This window comes from Eumetopias jubatus, unplaced genomic scaffold, assembly GCF_037043125.1.
Source record: "Eumetopias jubatus isolate StellerSeaLion01/CBP00866 unplaced genomic scaffold, mEumJub1_p1.0 scaffold_3, whole genome shotgun sequence".
NCBI classification, from domain to species: Eukaryota; Metazoa; Chordata; class Mammalia; order Carnivora; family Otariidae; genus Eumetopias; species Eumetopias jubatus.
Genome location: NW_028274809.1, coordinates 158,664,462 through 158,690,788, shown reverse-complemented (window position 1 = coordinate 158,690,788; position 26,327 = coordinate 158,664,462).

Sequence of the window (26,327 nt, the reverse complement as noted above, 5' to 3'; positions counted from 1 at the left end):
CTTTTTTCCTTTGCTCATTTGTTTTCTCTCTTAAATTCCACATATGAATAAAATCATATAGTATTTGTCTTTCTCTGACTTATTTCACTTAGCATAATACTCTCTAGCTCTACCCACATCATTGCAAATGGCAAGATTTCACTCCTTTTTATAGCTGAATAATATTCTGTGTGTGTACCTTTTCGTCGTTTGTTTGAGAGAGCACACGAGTGGTGGAAGGAGCTGGGGTCGGGAGAGAGGGAGAGAGAGAATCTCTCAAGCAGACTCTGCACTCAGCATGGAGCCCAATTCAGGGCTTGATCTCATGACCCAGAGATCACGACCTGAGCTGAAACCTAGAGTCAGAAGTTCAAACGACTGAGCCACCCACTTCTTCTTTATCCATTCATTTATCAGTGGACACTTGGGCTGCTTCCATAGTTTGGCTATTTTAAATACTGCTGCAATAAACTTAGGGTTGCATTTTTCCCTTTGAATTAGTGTTTTTATATTTTTTTGTGTGTTTAAATACCTAGGAGTGTGGTTACTGAATTGATTACTGAATGTGAAAACTCTCCATTAGGAGAGTTCTGTTTTTAATGTTTGAGGAGCCTCCATACTGTTTCCTATATTGGCTGCACCAGTTTGCATTCCCACCAACAGCACAGGAGGGTTCCTTTTTCTTCACATCCTCACCGACACTTGTTTCTTGTGTTTTTGATTTTAGTCATTATGATGGGTGTGAGGTGATATCTTATTGTAGTTTTGATTTGCATTTCCCTGGTAATGAGTGATGCTGAGCATCTTTTCATGTATCTGTTGGATGTCCTCTTTGGAGAAATGTCTTTTCATGTCTTCTGCCCATTTTTAATTGGATTATTTTGTTTTGGGCTGTCATGTTTTAAAAGTTCTTCACATATTTTGAATGCTGACCATTTATCAGACATGTCATTTGCAAATATCTTCTCCCACTCAGTAGGCTGTCTTTTAGTTGCAGAAGCCTTTTGTTTTGAGGAAGTCCTAATAGTCCTACTAGTTTATTTTTGCTTTTATTTTCCTTGCCGCAGGAAACATATCAAGAAAAATGTCACTCTGACATCAGAGAGATTGCTGCCTCTGCTTCTCTTCTAGGACTTTTGTTTCAGGTCTCACATTCAGGTCTTTAAACAATTTCGAGTTTGTTTTTGTGTATGGTAAAAGAAAGTGGTCCAGTTTCATTCTTTTGCATGTAGCTGTCCAGTTTTCCCAAGACCATTTGTTGAAGAGACTTTTTCCCATTGAGTATTCTTACCTCCTTTGCCAAAGATTAATTGACTATAAAATTGTGGGTTTATTTATGAGTTTTCTTTTCTGTTCTCTTGATCTATGTGTCTATTTTTGTTTCAGTACCGTACTGTTTTGATTGCTACAGCTTTGTAATATAATTTGAAATCTGGACTTGTGATACGTTCAGCTTTGCATTTCTTTTTCAGGATTGCTTTGGCTATTTGACGTCTTTAGTGGTTCCATACAAATTTTAGGATTGTTCTAGTTATGTGAAAAATGCTGTTGGTATTTTGATAGGGATTGTATTAAATGTGTAGATTGCTTTGTGTAGTATAGACGTTTTGACAGTATTCTTCAAATACATGAATATGGACTGTTTTTCCATTTGTGTCATCCTCAACTTCTTTCATCAGTGTTTTATAGTTTTGAGGGTACAGTTCTTTCACCTCTTTAGGTTTATTCCTAGGATTATTTTTGGTGCAATTGTAAATGGGATTATTTTCCTCTCCTCCTGCTGCTTCATTATTAGTGTATAGAAATGCAACAGATTTCTGCAGGTTGATTTTGTACCCTGCCATTTTACTGAATTCATTTATCAGTTCTAGTAGTTTCTTGGTGGAGTCTTTCTGGTTTTCTACAGTGTCATCTGCAGAGGGTGAAAGTTACACTTTTTCCTTACCAATTTGGGTGCCTTTTATTTCTTTTTGTTATCTGATTGCTGTGACTACCATGGAAAATGTAAGTTCTTCAGAAAAAAGGAAAATGATGGTAGGTGGAAATTTGAATATAAGCAAAAGAATAATGTCAGGAATGGTAAATATGTGAGAAATATAAAATACATTTTTTCTTATTTTAAAATCTCTTAAAGATAATTGGATTGCCTAAAACAAAGATAATAATGTACTATGCTGTTAATCACATATGTATAAATGACACATGTGACAGCAAAAGCACAAGATGGTGAGAAGAGAAAAATTAGTGTACTGTTTTAAGGTTCTTGAATAACAGATGATATATTATTATTTGAAGATATGATAAATTAAAGATTTCAGAAGTCACAGAATAACCACTAAAAATATACAGCAAGGTATATAGCTCATGAAGCTAATGCTCAGTTAAGCAACAAGAAAGCAGAAACAGAAGAGAAAGGAAACAAAATTGGGGCAAATAGAAGACAAGTTGGTGTATTGAGACCAAACTGTATCCACAATTCCAGTAAATGGAAATGCTTTAAATACTCCAATTATAAGGAAACAAATATCAGCTTGGATAGATATGTAAGAACTAACTATAGGCAGTTTATGAGAAACTCACTTTAAATATAAAAATGCTCAATAAAAGTAGGAGAATGGAAAACTACCATGAAAATCATACCCATTTTGAGTAACTATATTAATATAAGGCAAAGTAGAATTTAGTTAAGAAATATTCCATGGGATAAAAGGGCCAGTTTATCAAGAGATAGCAGTCCTAAACATAGACTCACCTAATAATACTGGTTCAAAATACAGGAAGTGAAAAGTGATAGACATAAGAGAAACTTAGAGATTTAAGTGTTAATATTATAAAGTAAGTATAAAGTTTAGTGGTCTAAGCATCTACTTTAAGAAACTAGAGCAGAAAAACATATTAAATCCATATAAGTAGAATGAAGTAAATAACAAAGGTTGAACAAAAATCAATAAAATAGGCAATAATAGAAAAAAATCAATGATAAAGTTGGTTCTCAAAAAATGATAGAACTGATAAACCTATAGCTATATGGATGAATATACACAAAAAGAAAAAGGAGAGATACTAATACATATCCAACTAATATTTTAAAAATAATGAGATATTTCAACTTTATAATAATAAATTTGACATTTAAATGCCTTGAGACACGTGTATTGCCAAAGCTTACTCATGAAGAAATAGATAATCTAAATAGCTCTACATTTAGATGATAATACCGCCACTTTCAAATTTTGCCACAGTATATGCTTCTAGAGATAGACCCTTATATGCATTCATAATGGATTGGAAATAACCGAATCTCTTTGAGTAAAAAGTTTTTCACATAAATCCCTACCCTCAGATATATTTCCTAGTTCATACTTGTTTGTTCATGCTTAAAAGATAAATCCACATTTATTTTCTATCCTAACATTTTCTATAGTGAAGACAAAAAATAATTTTATTACTATGATAAAATATTTCCTTAAATTAGAAGATGTAACATGATCTTGAAATTTCAAACTATAAATCCATGTTTTAAGTGGTATATTTTAAATGGTACAGGTCTAATTAGTATATAAGGCAGATGGTTATTTGGCAGTTCACCAAAGTCATAATTTAAGACTGTTTGAAAATCCTAGTTTGATCCTTTTCTGCTTCCTGTGGCATATGCTTCTTCTGATGGAAGATCAGAATATGTGATGAAGCAAATGATAAAAAAGGACATATGGTATATATCTGTCCATTTTTAATGAAGTCCAAGAGTTTAATAATTGTGTTTAAATGCTTCAGTGAATCTCAAACTTAGCAGTGTGTTATTGCATTTAATTGTTTTTGTCTTTTCATAATTATGGAATTATTTTAATAACTGGTCTCTTCGGTTAATTTTGAGTAAAATTGCTCTATACATTCTGGGAGAAGATGAAATACATTGTTTAATCTCAAGGACAGTAAAGTCAGATAGTTCGCAGTTCACAGTTCATAGACTGTGCCAGCAACCTAGAAATTTTTAGAATGACATTTAATAATGGTTCCTGGGAATATATCAGTGATTAAATAAAATAATGTATGTTAAGGATTTAGTAGACTGCATTTTGAAAATATTGAATAATTATTATTATTGTTAGTATTCTATCAATTATTCTGTCATTTCATCCACATAATGATATTAGTTGTTTTTCAGGTAGTTGTTATAAATATATGCTGTATCATTTATATAGGCAACATGTTTACATTTTGTTCAACGTACTAGAGAATTTTCGTCTTTTTAGATAGCTATCTTAGGTTGAGGTACTTTGGCTTGTCAAAAGATCCAGTAGTCCCTATATAGTAGTGACTACTGAAGTCGTTAGGTGGGTATTCTAATCTTCCATATACTCAACCTGTAAGGAGACAACATGCCCAACTGGCTTTGTTCATGCTTTTTATTTTCTGAGTATAGTTGACACACAATGTTACATTAATTTTAGGTGCACAATAGTGATTCAACTTCTCTGTGTTATGCTATGCTCACCACAAGTGTGGCTACCATCTGCCACCATACAAGGCCATTAGTTAATTAACACAGACAAGATCAGCAAGCTCAGCATGGAGTCTGTCATCTGTGTGACAGAACTAGAGGGACTAGTTGTCATGAGCCAGTGGTTTGATCTGCCACCAAGAAGCCAATCTAGACTGTATGTAAGTGGTTTTATAAGGGAGGTGAGACTATAGCTCTAGAGAGGTGGATGAGAACCTGCCTCCAGTAAGAGGGAGAGCCTCCCACAAGATAGAGAGGTAGATGGGAAATGGCCCTGTGATAGCCTCATACAAGACTGCCTATCTTGACATGTTCTGGGAGAATCAGAGGGCATTCTGCCATGTAGGTCTTGGGTGAGACTGCACTTGAGCTTCACCTGTTTTTCTTATATGGAGATGTACAAGATCACCATGATGCTATGGCAGACCATTCACCTACGTGTCTATGAACAGTCTTCTCTCTTTTTGTATGAAACTGACAGTATTTTTAGAATATTATTTTTGCTTAAAATCCTGTCTGTGTTCAAGGTTATTTTATCTCCACTGATACCACCACCACCGTTGTCATCATCATTGTGTCATCACTACAGAAACCTTTATAGGTTCTAGACACACATCTCAATACCATTTAATCATCACAGCAGCCCTAAATGGTTGGTAGTGTTAATATCTCAGTCTACAGATGAGTGATGCTAAGTAAGTCTTGAAGCCTGTATACAAATACATGATCTGTCCTTCCAGAAAAATATTTTTATCAGATTTCTCAACTTTCATGAAGTATTAAGCCCCATCTCCAGATGAATTGACTTTAAAACATATAGCTCTGTATTCTTTGGGTAAATACCTAAGTAGTGCAATTGCTGGATCATAGAGTACTTCTATTATCTTTTTGAGGAACCTCCATACTGTTTTCCAGAGTGGCTGCACCAGTTTGTATTCCCACCAATAGTGTAAGACGGTTTTCCTTTCTCCACATCCTTGCCAACACCTGTTGTTTCTTGTTCTGTTGATTTTAGCCATTCTGACAGGTGTGAGGTGATATCTCATTGTATTTCCCTGATGACGAGTGATGTTGAGCTCTCTTGTGAACCCTCCACATAAATTAGTTTATGGGGGCATAGATCACTTTCAGTTATCTCTCTGTTTTAGAAAAATAAAAGTGTATAGAGATCAGCCTGATGGGCATTCAGTCCACTCTTTAAATCTATGTGTACTATATAGTTTCCTTACTTTGTTCAGGACCAACAGAAGCCTTACAAACCTTCATTATTTTTCTTCTTTTAGTACTGTTTTTGGTTAATTGTAGCCAGCCCTTTTAATATTGCCCTATTTTAAAAGCTCTTATTAAAAGAACTCTGAAACTCTTTGTATAATTATAAATACTGTTGAGAATATTATTAAATAGTTACTTTATCATCTTTACATAAGTATACAAGATAAATTTCTGATTTTCACTACAGGAGTTTTGTCCCTTTTTGAGTAACTAGTTTCTCCTTTTGATAATTGTGAATAATTTAATTCAGGATTTTAAAAATTCCTTTTTGAGGAAAATCTGCCCTGGTTATGTTTTAAGTGTTTTAGGATTAAAAAAATCCCTTTCACTAATAAGTATGTTGGCTTAACCAAGAAGTAAAGTTAATATATGTCACTTTTTTCCCATGTTTTTCAAACCTTTATTATGTGAAATTTGAACTTCCTAGAGAGGAGTATAGCATATTGAAAAGAAAAGTTTACTTGATTAAGTTTCTTGTTTCCTCAGTGCCTCAACCAGTAATTAATAGTGAAACTGATTTCATTAACCATATTTTTCTTTACCCTAACTGCTAAAAAAAGAGATACCTTAGTTATGGCCCCATATTAGGAAGTGGGTAAGACTAAAGAGTAATCCTGGTTTCTTATTTTTATTGTTCTTTCCTCTGAATTTCTCAAATATTTTCAGCTGCAATTTCCTTTTATGTTTTGTGCATAAATACTTTCAATACATTTTTTCAAACTAAAATAGTTGATAATACAATAAATGTTGAACTGATAATGTTCTAATTATAGAACTATTCCTATTTATTATCATCTCTAGTCGCCTAAAAATCATGGCAGCACAGTAATGGTATATGTAGCTTTTTTTTTAAATGCAGTTTTATTACCTGGAATATTGTGTAATTTGTTCAATTTTTAGACTTTGCATAAACATAAACTTTTGCATTGAGCCTAGTGTAGAGAAAGTATTTATTTCTAAATTTTTATATTATAAGATTATGAAACAGCATGCATTATTAAGCCAATTGAATTCTCTTAAACATTTTCAACTCATACTACAAGTTCACAAAATCCGCCTCAGGCACTAAAACCTTAAAAGCCAGTCTGATAGTGTTTCTTACAAATATTCTTTGAATTTTATGACTTGTCTCCCACATGAGGCGTAATAGTTTCAATGTTCTAATTAGTACTTGTGTATATTGCTATTACTTTGTCTCTTTAATCACATTATTAAGACTGTTATGGAGATTCCTTATAGAATCACACGTTATAATAGTGTTTCTAATTTGAATATGTCCTTTTTTATGTTGTCTGATTCTGAAACATCATAAACTCTTTTTATGGGTCCTTTGATAGTAGTCACTTTCCTTCTTTATGCTTGATTAGAACATACAGTACTAAGTAATAAAGAAATTTCCTGAAGCTTTAGAGTTTTAGCATCAGGAAAAAAAAAATGAACTTCCTCTCCCTTGTATTTTTATGCAGGGACAAGACAACGTATTTTAAGCCAATACCATTTTTGAATTCTTTATTTTTGGGATATGTACAAGGAATTCTGCTGAAGTTATATTTGAATTCGTTTTTTTTTTTTATTGAAACTTAATTGCCTGAGCCCAGATATCCTTAAGACTCTCATCTGTAAATGAATGTTTTGTGGGCTAACATGTACCATTTTAAAAAGAAATCCCTTAACTTTTTATATTTTGATAAACAATACAATAGGGAGAGTGAAAGCCTGATACCTTTCTAACAGCTCCTAAAATGAGACTTCAAGATCATTGACTAAATCTCTGCCTTTATTTCTATCATTTTCCTTGAAAAGAAAAATTGGAGAATTGAAAATGGAAAAATTTTGCAAATCTAAGTTAGATGTTGTGGCCTGTATGTATTTAGGAATACTTTCATAAAATCCTTTGCCTGTATAGGGAGTTTTAGTCTTAAACTTTCAAATGTTTTGCCAATCACTTGGAAAATGCCTCATATACTACAACATAGACTTACTCCAATCGAAACAAACATTTTTTTTTTTTAAAGATTTTATTTATTTATTTATTTCTGAGAGAGAGAATGAGAGATAGACAGCACGAGAGGGAAGAGGGTGGGAGGGAGAAGCAGACTACCTGCTGAGCAGGGAGCCCGATGTGGGACTCGATCCCGGGACTCCAGGATCATGACCTGAGCTGAAGGCAGTCGCTTAACCAACTGAGCCACCCAGGCACCCCGAAACAAACATTTTAAAGATTTATTTATTTATTGAGGCGGGGGGGGAGGGCAGAGGGAGAGAGAGAGTCTTGAAGCAGTCTCCCCGCTGAGGGCGGAACCTGACATGGGGCTCAATCCCTGGGCCCTGAGATCATGATCTGAGCTGAAATCGAGTCAGCTGCTTAACTGACTGAGCCCCCCAAGTGCCCCAAATGCAGAAACATTTTAAAGGCTTACATGCATTTTTGTGTTAGTTTAATTCTGAATCTCTAGAACAGAATTACAGAAGTTCTTCTCTACCATTTGCTTAATTCTCTTCTCCATTTTAACCATCCAAATTCCTTATATTAAAATAATTTCAGCCATAGCTGTGTACCTCCCATTAACCCAGACACATCTGTAAATCCCATCACCATTATAGTCAAAATAAATATGCAGATTGATTTTGCTGACCATAAAAATCTTCTAGAATAGAATTTAGTTCTGTTTTCTCACTGCTTTCTCACATTGCTTTGGAAAAGAATTTGATATAGGGTTATCAGATTTAGCAAATAAAGATATAGGACATCTGGTTAAATTTACATTTCAGATAATCAACACATAATAGTTGTGTCCCATGGAATATTTGGGACACATGTATACTAAAATATATATTTGTTATATATCTGAAATGCAGATTTAACTGGATGTCTGTTAAATTCTAGCTTGGCACAGAGAGGGCACGGAACAACTGTTAACTCCTTATGTTCTAAAGGTGGAAAAGTGTGAAAGTAAAGCTTCTGTATAAGTGCTTTCTAGTTTGCCAAGATAGTTGGATTATACTTGTCACACTATTTTCAGTTAGCATATGTAATTTAGAATATCGTCAAAAGTCACTTTAACCTTAAAATTTAAATCTTAAAATAGGACTTTTGAAATCTAAGGCACTAGTTTCACTATATCCACTTAAGAATCAGGGAATGACAGTTCTGGCCTAGGTCAAAAGTATTTTTGTATCTTGGGAAGCTTGGGTGGCTCAGTCGGTTAAGTGTCTGCCTTTGGCTCAGGTCATGATCCTGGGGTCCTGGGACTGAGTTCTGCCTGGGGCTCCATGCTCAGTGGGGAATCTGCTTCTCCCTCTGCCCCTCCCTTTTCCTCTCCCTCTCCCTCTCCCTCTTCCTCTCTCTCTTCCTCTCCACCCCCGCTTGTGTTTTCTATCTCAAAGAAATAAATAAAATCTTTAAAAAAATACATTAGCATCTCAACTGAAGATATGCTGAGCTTTAGTTGAGCAAGTGGGCTGGGAACTTACACAGGTGGTTGAAGAATTAGAGAGGTGAGGACCACCAGATAGGACACAGCTGGAGGGCAGTTAAACACAGTTTATCACCGAAAGCAAGTTGGAAAGGGAAGCCGACCAGTTAGCATCAGTAAGAGCAGAGTAAACAATCTAGAGCTGTGGTTTCTAAGTGTGGTTTTATGTCCATTTACACAGGTGAGAAGATCTGACAAAAGCAGATTGATGATAAAGTAGAGGAGTTAACATGGCAAATTACATATGACGGGCTCCACCCTAGGACATTCAGTCTAGCATATCTAGTAGGGCAGCTGTCATTTTTAAAAGAACCAAAAGGAATTCAGTTGAGTAATTGTGGTTGAGATCTCTGGAAAATCTCCTTTGCTTAAAGTATGTTAACAGTAGTACAGTTATTTTTTCCCAGTGTATCACTTCTGTTTTAAGACTCCTTATTTGATGATTATATTGTATATTTCATAGACATGTGGAATTTAAATTTGTATATACATATGCATGTGCATGTGTGTCTGTGTGTATGTATGTAGGAAATAAAATAATATTTATAGCATTCCTCCATTTGTAGTGCCAGGAAAAATTTATTTAGGTTAAGCCAGGATATTTTCCCAAGTATTCTACTTAGATTAGATGCACAAGTGAAATATGCTCTGAGTTCTGATATATATTTCAATAGGTTCCTTTCATGATAACATGCAAATATTACCTTGACTACTTAGAGGGTTTTGGAGATTTCTGACCCTTTCTCTCATTAGTTGATATATGCTACTCTATTCTCATTTAGCTCCCAGTGTTGGAGAAAACATATAAAAGTGTAATGCAAATTCCTTTCTTAGTAAACTTTTGTTTCTGCCTAAGAGGCTGTGGGAAAATCCCATTATATTTAGATTTCAGGAATTGTGAAAAGTTGCATTCTAACAAGTTTTTAAATTTTCTTTGTTGAATTGGGAGTATGTACTACTATAGAAATGGCCTATTAGTAATATTTATGTGCCCAAGCAAATAAAAAATTCGATTTGATCTATAATATATTGTCATTCAGAACAAATGTTCAATAAAAAGCCTGAGTTTTGCCTGAGAAGGCCAACTGGCCACTGAGAATAACCCATACATGGGGGTGGGAGGATTCACCATTGTCCATGGTTTGAATGTTGTGGCTGAGAGAAGTATTTTTGTTATTGATCCAAAGTTGACCATGCCCCAGACCATGCTTCAGTTTGGAAAGTTCATAAAATGTGAGTATATAAAACACAATATAAAAGTATTAATTTATAGGGGTGCCTGGATGGCTCAGTCAGTTAAGCATCTGCCTTTGGCTCGGGTCATGATCCCAGGGTCCTGGGATTGAGCCCCGCATCGGGCTCCCTGCTCAGAGGAGAGCCTGCTTCTCCCTCTCCCTCCACCTGCCACTCTGCCTACTTGTGCTCTCTCTCGCTCTCTCTCTGTCAAATAAAAATAATAAAATCTTTAAAAAAATAAAGTATTCATTTATAATAAGTGGTAGAATAAATGGGAACACAAGATTTTGAAGTTAGCCTAGCTATCATATTTTTCTCCCCGTAGCCAGCCTACACTTAAATCCATAGTGTCTAGAAGTCATATAGTGAGCATTCTTTTATTTAGGAATAAACAAATATTATTTATTGAATGTCTGCAATGTGCTACATACTGTCCCAGGTGTTGGATATAGAGCATTAAATGAGATAGGCATGATTGATGATTCATGAAATCAATAAGTTTATATTCTAGTGGGAAAGACAGATATTTTACAAACAACAAAGAACTAAATGTCAAATTACTAGGACTAAGAGGCTAATGGTTTTCAGAAAGTACAGAGTATGGAACATAATGTAGTTTGGAGTCAAAAGGAAGTATGCCCTGGGAAAATGATATTCTAGCTAAGATCTGAAAATGGTTCATTAGGTGAGGAGGTTAGTAGAAGCACATTGAAGATAGAAGACTGCTTGGTATGTTGACTCCAAGGTAGGAAAGAATTTGATTTTCAAGTCACTGAATGAGCCTGGAGGGATGCCAATGCCTGGAGGGATAGAAAGCAAGAGCGCTAATGGTTAGAGAAGAGAGAGAAATACAGAAAGGGGGCAGGTAATGCAGGGTCTTCTAGGCATTACAGGTTTTATTCTGAAGGCAATAGAAAGTTTTTGAGCTGTTTTAAGTTAATAAATAATCTGACTTTTACTAAAGAAAAAAAAAAAAAAACAGTGCTGGAAGGAGGACAGGAGCAAAATGTAAATGACGAGACCAGTAGAGGAAGAGAAAAGAGACTGTGCAAGTTGGAGTAGGGTTACATCAGTAGGGATGAAAAAAAATGAAAAAGAAAACTTTACTTGTATTTGGAGAGGGAAATCACAGAATTTGGTAATGGCTTGGTTATGAGAACTAAATAAAGAATAAAGAAAATAAAGAAATTAGTGGTAATAAGTTTGAGAAAGTAGATGGAACAATCACCTAAAAACACACAATGTAAAAGGTAGAGTGGATGAAAAGGGCAGATGATATCAAGATTTGAATTTTGGAGATGCTAAAGGACAAATGTGAGTAAGATATAAATGTAGAAATGTTTACTGTACATTTGAATATATATGGAGAGAGAGAGAGAGAGCGAGATCTGACCTGGCACTACAGTTTCAGAACCACTGGCGTAAAATAATATTTACACCCCATGGGGATAGAAAAGAGTTTCTCTTAAGACTATGGAAAGTGGGAAGTAAAGAGAAATTTATGAATTTCTCTTTACTGAATCTGAGGAAACTCCAGTACTTAAAAGGAGGTAAAGAAGCAGCCTAAGAAGACTAGAAAGGAACAGCCAGACACATATGAGAGAAATGAGAAATAAGAAAAAATGTTGGCAAAGCATGCTTATAGGAAATTAAGAAGAAACCTGACAGATTACTTGGGCTTAACTAAATTAATTATCTTTCATGATCCTAACAATTGATAAAACCAGTAGAGACTGAGTTGATAGGTGAATTGAGTAATAAGTGATGAAATGAAGATTATGTGGACAGCTTGTTCAAGAAGCAATGCTAAAAACAAAAGAGAAAATACAAAGCAAATGAAATGAGATTGGAGGTCAAGAGTCTGCTCTTTTTCAGAGTGAGGCAAATTACAGCTGGTTTCATATTAAAATTATCCAGTAGAAAAAGACAGATTTGAAATCCAGAAAAGTATGAAAATAAGCATGTTGAGAATGCATGAGATTCCAGCATATATGAGAGTGTTAATATTTGAAAGGAGTTGGTTCTTCATTCCCTGTAACTGGAGTGAAGAATATTCTTCACAAGATACCAATATTGATTGTCTTTGGTGGAGAGAGAATGGGAAGTCTGAAACTTATAGCTATTGTTTTTTTCTCACCAGAATTTGCAGGCAGCTGAGGTTTGGAGGTGGGAGGTAGAAAATGAGTACTTGGTTCAGAAGAAGTTAGATAACAGAATGAAATATTTGATGTAGTGAGTAAGAGAGGAAGCTTACAAGAAAATTTCATTGTATTTCAGGAATATATTGAATGCCTATCTGAGAATGGTGATCACAAATGCATAATAATTCCAAAATTTCCTACTTTCTGACTTTCTTCATCAGGCAGAGAGGAGAATCTTTTGGGTTAATCTGAGACTAGAATATTACAGGCCCATTACAGATGTGTGATATGTAGAGAGAACCAAGGGATTCAAAGTTATATGTAAGAGGTATGATTAAAATAAAGATCTGTACTAGGATGCCATTTTAGCTGCATTGAATAATGGGCAGATGCCAATGGCTTAATTAAGACCTAATTTTTCATGAAACAGTCTAATACTCAGTCCAGCGTTGATACAAGAATTCTATAATGATAGGAACCAAAATTTTCTGTCTCTGCTATGCCAGCCTCAATATCAGCTTCCATATTGTGTTCTACTCTTACACACCAGCTCTGCCATTACATCTGCCTTCTAGCCAGGAGAAAGAAGAACAAGAGGAAACCTGTCACTTTCCAACTAATGGCTTAAGTCAGGACTTGAGCTTAGTACCTCTGTCTGTATTCCATTGAACAGAATGTATTTATATGGCCACATCTGACTGCAAAAGAGCCTAGAATATGTAATCTTTCTGACTGTTCCTATGCCTAATTATTACTAGAGAAGAAGAGGAAAGCTAGCAGTGTCTGCCACAGGCACTATGGAGTGTGTCTTGAGAAAACAGAAGGGAGAGGAGGTTACTTAGTTAATAGCTCCTGCATGTGTTTGTCTCACTTTAGAGAAAGGTAATCAGAATGACATGGATTTCAAGTATAAGTGTTGTGTAGCAGAGGGTTAACTCATTGGGCCTGGGATGCTCAAACCCTGTATACTCCAAAGAAAGAAATCATAAATTAGAAATGACATTTGTTTTGGAACCAGCAAGAGTTTGCCAAATGTAAAAATAAATGTCAAATTTGATATATGTGATGAGTTTTTTAAATCATGGAAACAGTTTTGTTTTTTTTCCTGGATGTGTATTTATGTACCTTGACCTTATTTTTGTTTACACTTTAACAATAAAACTAGATTAGTCCATAATAGGACTAAATTATTGGAACATGATCTAGCCTCAAAGGTTAATGAAAATATAATTAGTATTGCTTGTGCTACATGTAGCTGAAAAGAGTCATAAATCCTATTAATCCTTCTTAGTTCACAAATTATTGACCTGATAGGCAATAATCTCTTAGCTTTATTATGTCAGTTTAGCTAAAGTATTTGAAAAGTATCTTGAGCTTAAAATTCTTTCCCATTATTTCAGTGATTTAAAGAAACACAAAATATTTTTTAATGAACAGACTATATAACAGAAACTTAATAAAATTTTACATAAGTCTATATATAAACATTTATGTGCATATATATGTATAAGAAAAATATTTGGATATAAAACATTTGGATTTAAAACTTGGAAGTTATTTCAAAAATACTTCTGAATTTCTGAACGTAATGTAAATAAAAATATCTTAGGCATTGATACAATAATTATGGGTTTTATTTAGTTATATTGGAAGAATTTGTATTAAGATTCCTCAGCTTTGAACCTTCCTTCAGCCTACTCCAGTCACGTAAACAGATCATAGTATGGAGATTACATGTTATAGTGAAATTAATACAAATTTGGGATGAAGGTCTTGGGTTTATATTCTAGGGTTTTCTACTAACAGTTCTATAACTTTGATTGTGTTTTAAAATCTTGGAATTTTCAATTTCTTACTGTAAAATTGGATTGATAACAAGGACCATTCATTTTTGTTGTGGACACTGATTTATCAGTATATCCAACCCTCAATAAATCCTAAATGAATCCAAATCTGTTGAATGAGCACTGACCTATCTTTCCAGAATGCTCACTTAATCTTTAGAGTAGAGCTCTTGTCTTGCTACTCCTGATGCTTCTCAGCATTTATCATGATGTGTTTTTCAATGCTGTGTTAACTTGTGGATTCTGTGCTTTAAATGCCATTCAGTTATTCGTAAATGAATATGTATTTAAAATGGCTAACTCTCTTCAGATTCATTTTCAACCTATACCCCTCAAAGTAACATTTACTTAACTTCATTTGTCATTAGGTCTTACGATGGAAACTTTGCCCTATCATTTAATTAAGAGACATAGTATAACATTCAGTAGTTGAATTTTTTAATAGTAATGAAAGCAAATCTTGTACTTTTAAAAGACATTGAGCTACTCTATAAACTGTGATAATAACTTATGATGAAAATTGAAACTAAAAAGATGGATGAACACTAGTATAGTCTGTAATTTTATTATGCCATAAGCATAGGCTTTTATTAGCTTTAATTAAGGTATGAATTAATCCAGAATCTTTCAGTTGTAAATAATAGAAATCCAACTCAGTCTTGCTTCAGTTAAGAAATTGTTATTGTCGAATAGCTGGCAAATTCACAAAAATATCATTACTGATAAATGGCAAATATTAGATGAGTGCTGTTTTGTTTTGGTTTTGTTTTTGGTGGGGGGTAGTCAGTCTCTTATAGTCTTTCAGTCCCTGCTCAGCAACCCCCCCCCCCACACACACCGGGTCTTGGGCTTGGAATATGTCCCTATCAAGAGATAACCCACAGAGCTTATCATCTTGTGTCTTTCCTGTCCCAGGCTCAATGAGTCCTCTTTTGTCTTTGCTAAAAGCATGTGCATCATGTGGCCTGTGGTTAACCCCACTGCTGTGTGTGTCTTCTGCACATTGAGCAATTGCCCTGGGTTGACCAAAGAGAGAGACACCCTCTGGCCTAGGGGATGATCACCCACTATTGGAGCTGATCTTGCTTTGTATTCTCAGTAAAATGTTGTTCCATCCAGTGCTTGATTCTGTTGTTTTCCTTGGTGACTCAATACCAAGACACCATAGCCAGAACGGTCTAGATTTCTCCCTTGAAGTTTGTAACTGGTGCACAGTACTCTGCTTGACATACTCTTAGTTTAAGATGGAGGGCATCTGAGAACGCTTAATATACTTTGCCTCTTCTGGGGCACAGTTCTAAGACTTCCTTGGAAGACTCCCTGGAGCTATAATCCTGATCAGAGTAACCCACCTAGCACCAGAGTCCCTGTATGCCTGGCTTCTGCACAACTTTAGACCCATCCCCCTTCCTGCAGTCACTGTCATCTTGCTTTCCATGCACCAGATGCCCATGTGCCTAGTCTGAAATTCAAAGTAGTCCCTGACAGAAAAGTGCAAAACATTTTTCACATCTTGTCTCATCTACTTGTTAAGATACCTTATTGCCTTATAATAGATCTATTGACTCTTAGCCTATGCTACCTACCCTTTTGCTATCTGAATGAAATTTTCTGTTTTAGGAATGGGCTTTCTTGCAGCATCTAGCTGGCAAGACTTCTACAAGATCTTGACAAACTGTCAAATCCCTGTACTTTCTTAGAAAAGGTATAAAATCATCCAGTGTATCTAGCAAGCATGGTCATTTGGAAAAGTATGGCGTACCTGTGGAAAGGCATATCACAATTTCTGAAATCCAAAGTAGTGCTCATGTATGGAACAGAAAATGTTTTTGTTCATTCCTCTTGGAGTGATTATGAGACTTCTTTACGAGGAAAGGCCTATCTTAGTTAAAAATCTTTGCTAAGAGTAGAAAACCACAATAGAAGTAGAATAGAAAACCAGATCTCAAGGGGGCCTGGTACTATCAAGTGTAGTTTTATTTTGCTGCATCACAGTAAAGGGAGAGAGATGGAAAAATAGGACTCAGAGCTACAAGACAGCAGAATGCTGTAAGTGACATAAACTCCTTCCTCATAACATCCTAATATTTGATTATTTCCAAAACTCATTAGATATTTCATGTGAATGGGTATTTTTCTCAAAACCACTGACGGGGATATCCGTGAATCCAGGTTAATGTGGAAAAGGACTGATCCAGGAAATTAGAATTCAGAATAAGAAACTAGCAAATCATGAGGAAAGAGCTGTCATAAACTCACAGTATCTAGACCCTCACAAGTTGTGAATTTGAGAACTGAGTCATTTTTCGCAATCTCCATGTGGCCTGGGAGTCCCAGCTAACTCTGAATTATACGTAGGGGAATAGCTAGCTAACTTCTAGATATTAGACACGTTTAGAAAGGGTCACCATTTCTCTGGGGGGAAAAAAGTATATATAATGTATTGTCTTCAATAATTTATAAATAATTTGGTGCATATATCGAAGAATAGGTTCTTCAGTGTTAGTAATGCCCCCACACAAAGAAAATATGTCTTTTTGTTTACACAGAATAGGCAAGTAATTATGTGGTCAGGCATAATTTCAGAAAGGATGGGAAAAATCCAGAAAGACAAAAAAAACCACTACCCTCCAAATGGACCACATGAAACTCTTGGCTAAACTGTGTAATGTTTACTATGTGTCAGGCCCTTTTAAATCACTTTAAAAGTATTAACTCACTTAATCCTAGCATATTCCGTATCCAGCATTACCTTTCAGATAAGGAAAGTAAGGCCAGAGAGCTGAAGACCTAGCTGAAATTCCATAGCTAGTAAGTGGCAAAGGCAGAATATAAACCCAGGCCCTCTGACTCCCCAGAGTCACATCATGGATAAGGCTTTGGAGAAGTAAATGATGAATTGTCATGTATAAACATGGCTATTTTGAGCAGAGTGTGGCAGAGTAACAATTATGTGAAGTAGTTCTTGCTGAGAGAGAATGCAGGTGCCCCAGGGGAGACACGAAGAACAAAAAGGCAGCAACTTAAAACTCTGTACTCTTCTCTCTTTGTGTATCCTTCTCTGTACAGAGAGAAGATCATCTCAGAAACAACAAGATATTTCTTGTTTCAAGGAGCATTGCTAGGATTGTCCCAAACGGTACTGTACTATGAAGACCTAGAATAATTTAGTAAGAGAAAAATGAGCTGGTTGCATAGAAGCACTCTAAGGAAAGGGAGTTATTGACAGCAATTTTACTGACAAAATAGGATCACAATATAAATAGCTTACTTTTAAATAGTACAAGCTGTTTCTTGAAGTGAATTTATATACTACATTAAAACATTTTACCATCATCTGCAATTCTGCTGTCTCTGATTCACTTGGGCAGTAAACATTTTCTCCTTTGTTTATTACATGTTTATTTTAAGTTACTCTCTGATAACCTTTCCTAATTGGAGAAGTGATTTTAACAGTTGCTAATAAAATAAACTCAACTATTCATGTATAGTCACCAGTGAAACTAATTGACAATCTTTCTGTCACAGTTGATTTCAAACATCTCTGTAATGGATCCTTTGAATAATTAAATGAATAAATTCTTAGTAAAATAAAAGTAACTATTTATAAGACAAATTTTAGATAATGCAGTACAGAAATAACCAGGAAGAGGCAGTGGGAGAATTATTAGAGAAACTGTTAAAATAACAAGTCTAGAAAAGCAATTAAAAACAAACAAACAAAAAGAAATATTAATATTTCAATTTATTCCCTGTAGCAAGCTTAAAATTCTAAATATTTAGCAAGAAAATAAAATATATAATGCAAATGAATGAAATTCATGAAAATGGAAGATGGAAATATGAAAAAGAGATATTTAATAAATATGAAATGAGGAAATATTTAAAATTTTAATGTGTCTGGATTTTATACATATGCACACACAATATTTTATACTTATATATAAGAACTAAATATACTATTTTAATAACATTTAATAATTAATTTACATACTTGTTACTAAGTAAAAAAAGATAGGAAGACAGTGAAAAGCAACTGAACATAATTGATATCTTTATCAATCAGACTATTCTAGTTCCAATGAAAACACTTACTGCAACCTGTAAAAAAAAAAAAAAGTACTGCCAGTAACTTTCCACATAAGACCCCACTAGGCCACGTAAGTAATTTCTAAATACCAAGGCTAATTGCCAATCCAATCGATTTTTCACTTTAACAGAAAATAATTCTTTTTTTTGCCTCTTAATATCTCTTTTTTTATATATCACTCACACCCTGTAAATAATCAAAATGATTGTTAGATCTATGTAAGGGTGCTAACTTGATGACTCTAAGACTCTGTGGTAATACCGAAATTAGCCTTTTTTTCACTTGTCAAATATGATGGTAAATTTTTGAAATAAACTTTCCTCCAATTTACCTGTTATAATTTTTATCATTTTAATGAAAAATTTGTCATTTTTAAAATGAATGAATAAGCTACCTCTCTTTTGCACTACTCTTTTTTATTTTTTTTAAAGATTTTATTTATTTATTCATGAGAGACAGAGAGAATGGCAGAGGGAGAAGCAGGCTCCCAAGGAGCAGGGAGCCCGATGCGGGACTCGATCCCAGGACCCTGGGATCATGACCTGAGCCGAAGGCAGACGCTTAACCATCTGAGCCACCCAGGCGCCCTCTTTTGCACTACTCTTAATTGAATTTCTGCTGTTTGTTGCAACAGTACTCCTGACTATCCTATAGCTCTTTCTCTCTATGATTTAGTTATCATAGACCCCAACTAATCTTAACTTCAACCTAAAAACAAAACAAAACAAAATAATATAAATTGTATAATTAAAACAATATAAAACTAAAATATTACAAAATATTTAAACTATGTTAGAAAAAAATAGACAAACATAGGAAACACACAAAAAATAAATACTGTAATGGTGAACCTATATTTTACCATTACATTAAATGATATGGACAAAACAATAAAATTAAAAGGCAGAGAATAACAGATGGATTTAAAGAAAATCAGTAACTATGTTTTCTACAGGAGACACATGTTAAATAAAAAACTACAAATATTTTGAAAATAAATTGATGTAAAAAGATATACCATGTTTATAGTATGTATAAGAAGCCTAAAGGTGCTATGTTAGTAAGAGTGATGTGTGTCAAGAAGATTAATAACAGAGAAAAAGGATACTTCATGATGATAAATAAGTCAGTTCATTAGGAAGACCTAGCAATTGTATACGTACATGTGACTAATCATAGAACTTCACTATACTTGCAAAAATAGAATTAAAGGAAGAACAGACAATACCATAATAATTGTTAGAGATTATAAGCCCCTCTTTCAGTAAATTGATAGAACGAATGGAAAAAGTCACAACCCATAGATGATTGAAAAACACTATCAACCACATTGACCTACAATATAATCAACCATTTCAGAATAATCTTGATTTTTAAATGCACACGATTGACCATATGTTGGGACTAAAACAAATCTGGTTGCATTCAAAGGATACATATCATTCAGATATGGTGAGAGAATGACCTTAAATTAGAAACACATATTTAGATATGTGTTTTTTTTTTTGATGGTTAATTTAAATAAAAAATATAGGAATAATAGAAATCTGGGGGATTTGAAAACTATACTCAATGGCGCCTGGGTGGTTCAGTCATTAAGCGTCTGCCTTTGGCTCAGGTCATGATCCCAGGGCCCTGGGATCGAGTCCCACATCGGGCTCCCTGCTCAGCAGGAAGCCTGCTTCTCCCTCTCCCACTCCCCCTGCTTGTGTTCCCTCTCTCGCTGTCTCTGTCTGTCAAATAAATAAATAAAATCTTTAAAAAAAAAAAGCTATACTCAAGAACATTCTATATCTCAGGGCGCCTGGGTGGGTCAGCTGGTTAATTGTCTGCCTTCAGTATTTCAGGTCATGATCCCGAGGTCCTGGGATCGAGCCCTACGTTGGGCGCCCTCTCGGTGGGGAGCCTGCTTCTCCCTCTGCTCTTGCCCCCTCCTCGTGCTCTCTCTCTCTCTCAAGTAAATAAATAAAATGTTAAAAAAAAAAGAATATTCTATATCTCAATAACATTTCTGAAACAATATTTACATTAAGAAATAAACCATGAGTTTTACATATAATGCTCAAACATTATAATTAGATAGCCAAAGATAAATTATTACTGAATAAAAATTATGAAATATTTTAATATTACGTTACTATATATTTTTCTCATGTCTTTAACCTTCCTTTAAAGCAATATATAGATCCAGAAAGAATCTTAAATGTGTAGTTATTTTACATTTTTCAATCCTGGGAAATTATAAACAAAACCAAAAATAATAATATATTGCTGAATCTGTTCACATCTCTTACCAGCAGAGTTGATAATTTTGATTGACAGTGGCCAGTGCTAGAAACTGCAGAAACTTCTTTGACCAATGTTAGCACGTGTCTCCTTTTAGTCACACAAATATTGGTTTCCTCATTCTTTTATTTTTTTATTTCAATGACATTTTGGTTATGTATTTCAGACTGTTTTATTTTTTGACTTAAAAATCAATTTTCTAAAAGAAAATAATCAACAACGTTATTTCTTCAAAAGTAAAATAGCAGACATAGATCTGTTAGGTATTTTATCACGTTATGAATAGGAAACAATGGTTTATAACCATGTACCTATAGATAATGCAAGCTCGACTTTCATTTATGTCAAAAACTACAATTTACTGCTTATTTCAAGATTTTCTCTTGTTTTACTTACCACTTCTACATCATACACCTAGGTAAATGCAAAGCAAACCTAATTGTCTTAACAGTGTTTAGTTGTCATTTTTATTGTATATCTAGGAATGATTGTCAGGTCAAATGTTTTATATGTTATATGTCTTAAATTCGCTTTCCTATTTCATTTAAGAGTATATAATTAGTAATATCTCAAGGACTGTAAGAGCTTGAACCACCCATTGGGAAGTAGGAATTTCCTCTACAGATTGTTCAGTGTGACCATATTCATGCAAAGGTCTTTTGGTATTTTCTTACCATATAAATTATTCATTTCCTTTCATCATTCTCAGTTATGTGAAATGTGTTAAATGTATTGGCAAAGGCGTGTAATTGCATGTATGACTTTTTCTAGGGCCCATTTTTGTTCTCCCTTTTCCCTCCCCTGCTCCCTTCCAATTTTCCTTCCTAACCCGTTTCCATGGGTACTACATCAATAGGGAGTTTCAAATTGGCATCCCCAGATGTTTTGTCTTCTTGAAATAGTGTTGTCTACATAAATCTGATTCTCAATACGACCAGTGGGCATTTAAGTCCTTTGTTTCACTGTATATCTATGGAAGAGAAAGTACATATCAGTTAGAATTACTATTTTATTTTTCATTTCTTCCCAGTAGAAAGTATTTCCATATACTTTATATTCACAGTGATTGATATTGTAACTGGAGGCCATTTTTCAATAATTTCTAGATTCCATCTGATTTGTGTACATATTCCCAATTCAGACTACAGATTTTTATAGCAGTGTAGATTATAACATGAGAATCAAGTCAAAGTTATGTAGTTGTTAACTGAGGCATGGAAAGAGCTGTGTCTTTTAGGTAAAGCCCCTAAATGAGCAGTAGTTTAAGTCCTCTTTTCCAGAGAAAATAGGAAATTTTCTGTGTTTTCCCCCAGTATTGGTCATTGGTGAGCACCTGATCTGAGAGGTGTGTCTGTGAAGAGTTAAGTATTCTCTTGCTCTTCAGTACTCACTAAATTGGGAAAATTGGAATTATGTTTGACTTTTCCTGATAAAGTGTGGAGATGTTTAGATTTAGACCCTTTATTAGTTGAAATTGATTTTATAAATTAGTTGATATGCCTTTGCAATTTAGCTACGAACATGTGTATTGGGATGAAATATCTGTATTCTCATACTACCTTGAAGTAACCTTGTAACTAGTAGGAAAAGTAAGTACTTCAGTATCTATTTAATGAAATATATTATCTGTATGTTAAAAATTACAGAATGCTGCTAATAGAAATTAAAGAATACCTAGATAAATGGAGAGAGCCACTGTGTTCATGGAATTGTTCATCAAACACATGGAAAATGTCTGTTTTCCCCAGATTGATCAATAGGTTTAAAGCAATTCCTATCAAAATACCAGCAAAGTTTTATGTGTACATAGATAAAGCTTCTTCTATTTATATGGAACAATTCCAATTTTAACTATTGAGGAGTTTATAAAATATTGCAGCTGATTTAAAAACTAATTAAGTTATAAAAAGACCCCAAATGAGGTCTACAAATGCTAATGTCCTTCATGTCTTCTTATAATATTACATGGGCACTATTTTATCTGCTATAGTTATCAAATTCTGTTTATAGTATAAAATGGGCCCATTTTCCATGTTACAGTCATCACATTTTGCTATTTATAACATAACATGGAGGTTAGTAAGTTGTCAGTAAAAGTCACTTGTATGACAATTTTATGGGATGTGCAGTTTTATGCCATGAATTTAGGTAGCATGTGAAAAACTTTACTGGAATTACAAAGACATGTGAAGAAAACATTGGAGATATTTATGTTATCTATTTACATCATGTTAAAATTAAAATATATATATATTCTGAAAAGAAATACATTTGTTTAAAAAGCCATAGTAAAAGGCTGTTGTACTTCTTAAAAATTACACTTTGTATGAATTTAAAGGCAAAAGAAGCATGAGATCTATAAGAAAATTATATGAACTCTATGGAGTTCATATTTCATGTCATGAAGCACATGTAATAAAAATTGCCAGCACTTGGTATACTACACAGGAGTATTACAATGATTAAATTAGTTAATGTTTATAAATTATTTAGAATAGAGCCTTGCACATGTAAGTACTAATTATGTTGATTAAAATAAACATAGTAGAAGTAAGCTGAGATACAATTGATACAAATGAATGATCCAATGTTAGCATTCAACTGCATCCATTTAAGTAGTACTGCCTGACTGTCTTTCCACTGCCTATCACAATACTTTTTTTTTCCTGTTAAAAAAACAAAAAAAGTGATAAATTTGAATTTTTAGGAGAAAAAATGCCATTTAAACTTTTCTTTAATGTGCTTAGTTTCAGGAATACAGAAATGCAGAAACACCCATGCGATAGCCATATACATTTTATTGAAAAGAATAAAACTGACATTATTCAATTCCATTTTAAATAAACTCTTTGAATTTTCTAATAGGCACTTATTTTGATCTGAAAACAGACTGTAAAGGGGCAGGCCATCATCATTACATGAAGCTGGTATTTACAATAAAATAGACCTCTCAAATTTCAAAGATGTGCCTTAAAAATCTGTAATAGGTAGTAAAAAAAAGATTACTGAGAAAATTCTGTGGTTACATGAGTTTGGATGAGTTAAAAATGCTTTCCTGTTCAGAGAGAGGTTACTTCAAATTGCCCAACTGTGAATATTGTAAATTCTAAATGAGGAACTTAACTGAATTACAACACAAAACATTAAAAATTCATTAAATGTTAAATAATATTTCTAGATGTATTTTAAATCGTGTTATTACTGCATATTTAAACTATAAAAGCTGTAATTGTGACTACCAAGATGCAAATAACAGAAAACTGGAAAATCAAAAATAGAAAAAAAGGTACCTATATTCCCCATTCCACCCAATTTCAAATCATTATCACCATTAGCATCCTTGAGAAATGGATACTCTCATGCACTGATGATAGGAGGGTAAATTGTATCCTTTGGAAACACACTGTGTCCTAAGATCCAGCTCTGATATTGTTTGCAAATAACATAAGATAATTTATGTGCATCATTAAATCAAAATGTTATAAGAATCAAAATCTCTATATATCACACCTCGAATGTTAACATTAGTATTCAGGTTAGAGAAAAATGATTTACTTCTATTGACTCTTTTTAAGGATTTCAACTCCTAACTATAAATATTTAGATTTTTGGTTTGTTTATAAGAAGAGAGTACAGCCCAGTATAGCACAAGACATGACTTATTTCTGACATATTTATTTGTTAGATTTGGGTGATACCATACCCTGCATGAATTAATCAATATGGTGATGCCCTATTAATTGTTATGAAAGGTACTAGTAACCCCCAAGCAACCCAAATATGACTAACTCAGAATGAGCATGCAAAACGCAAAACATCCCTCAAATACGTGCACTTAGCCATCTGCCTAGTTGTCTATAAACTTTGCCCCAGAGAAAATTGCCAGAAGTTACTTTAAAAGAGTTTATATATGTCAGTTACAGCTGTTAAGAAAGCTTGGAAGAGCAGCTTACAGTTTATAGGCTATGCTGATTCCCAGCTTGAACAGTAAAATCTGTATTAAATGGGGGTAGGGATAGTTTGGGATGAGTTCCTGTTGCCACATTATTCTCTGAGGACTTGTGAAGCTATCAGCTTTCTTTTTGTTTTCAGCCTGTTCCATGTGTACTTTTGATATAAAGGGGAAGATTGATTGAGCCCCTAGCCCATACTTATTTTACTAGCTAAGAGGCCCAGGAGAAACCTGAAGATTTATATATCATTATTTTTTTTAAACCAAATTCATTCATTCAAATGTTCATTCACAGTCATATTTGAAAACTTACCATGCACTAGGCCCACTATGGCCTAGTAATTTTGGCAAATATTTTCAGTTATGTTATTCATTTATTTAGGAAACATTTGCCATTTCCTAAACTTCCAAAAATTACTCTTTTTGATTTGTGTGAGGCAGCATGGAACTGTTTTTTTTTTTTTTCTCTCTTCCAGGTTTATTCTATTTTGCTTAAGTCTTCAGACAAATTTACACTTGATCTTAGCCAAAAGGCCGAGAAGCAATGTCTTCAGACAAATTTACCTTGGCATTTTTATGACGCCTTTTCTAAATGTGTTGACGTTGTTATCCCTGATCATTTTTATTAGAATAAAGACCTGTATTTTGGAAAACCTTAAATGTCTAACATCTAACAGAGATTTCACCCAGTATTTTTGAGCTTAGATAAATGAGCATTCTAGAAGCAAGTTTTTTTGTTTAAGGGTAGCATTTTCTAGAATAATAGTTTCACAGCACAGATGGATTAATTCTTAATCAAATAGTTGAAACTAAGCATTGTTTTCTTAACCATATTTTCCCTAATGCGTTGAAATAAAATGTAGAAAAATAAAATATGAAGTAAAACTTAACCAACAGTTTTTGATCATACTGAAGATACATATAAAACATGGCGTATATAGCAAGCTCTTCCCACTGTATCTCTGTTTAGGATTCTGTCATATTAAAGATCATCTCTCTGTCTTTCTAGAAGTTTCAGAAAACAGCAAGGATTTAATAACTGACTTTGGTCCATCTGTAGCCTTCCCACTAATGAGGCAATACAGACAAGGAGGTGATATTGTGTAATACACAGGACCTCAATTCCCACTGTAAGATAGAAGCTGTAACTAAATACTTATTTGAGTGAAATGAATAAATTTTGATCTGATTTCTCCTTTTAAACAGTCAGCCTAAAATATAAGACTTTTTTGATAGGAGATTCTGTTTGATAGTTATGATTCTCTTTTTCATGTTGCTAGCTTGGCCAGTGTTCTTAAGCTTCAGATAAAGGTGCCCGCTCAAAGACAGAGCAAGTAGAGCTGGTTGGTTAGATGCTTCCTCTGACGATTTTTTTTATTGAACTTAAAGGAACCCAAGTTTTCAATTATCCCCTCTTAAAGTGGGAATGATAACACTTACCTCATATTTTTCATCAGTTATATTCATTCATTTGGGGAATAGTTAAATGTGTTATTGTTGCTAGACAACAGTCCGTGGGTCTCATGCATTTCTGTTCCTCTTATGAAGCA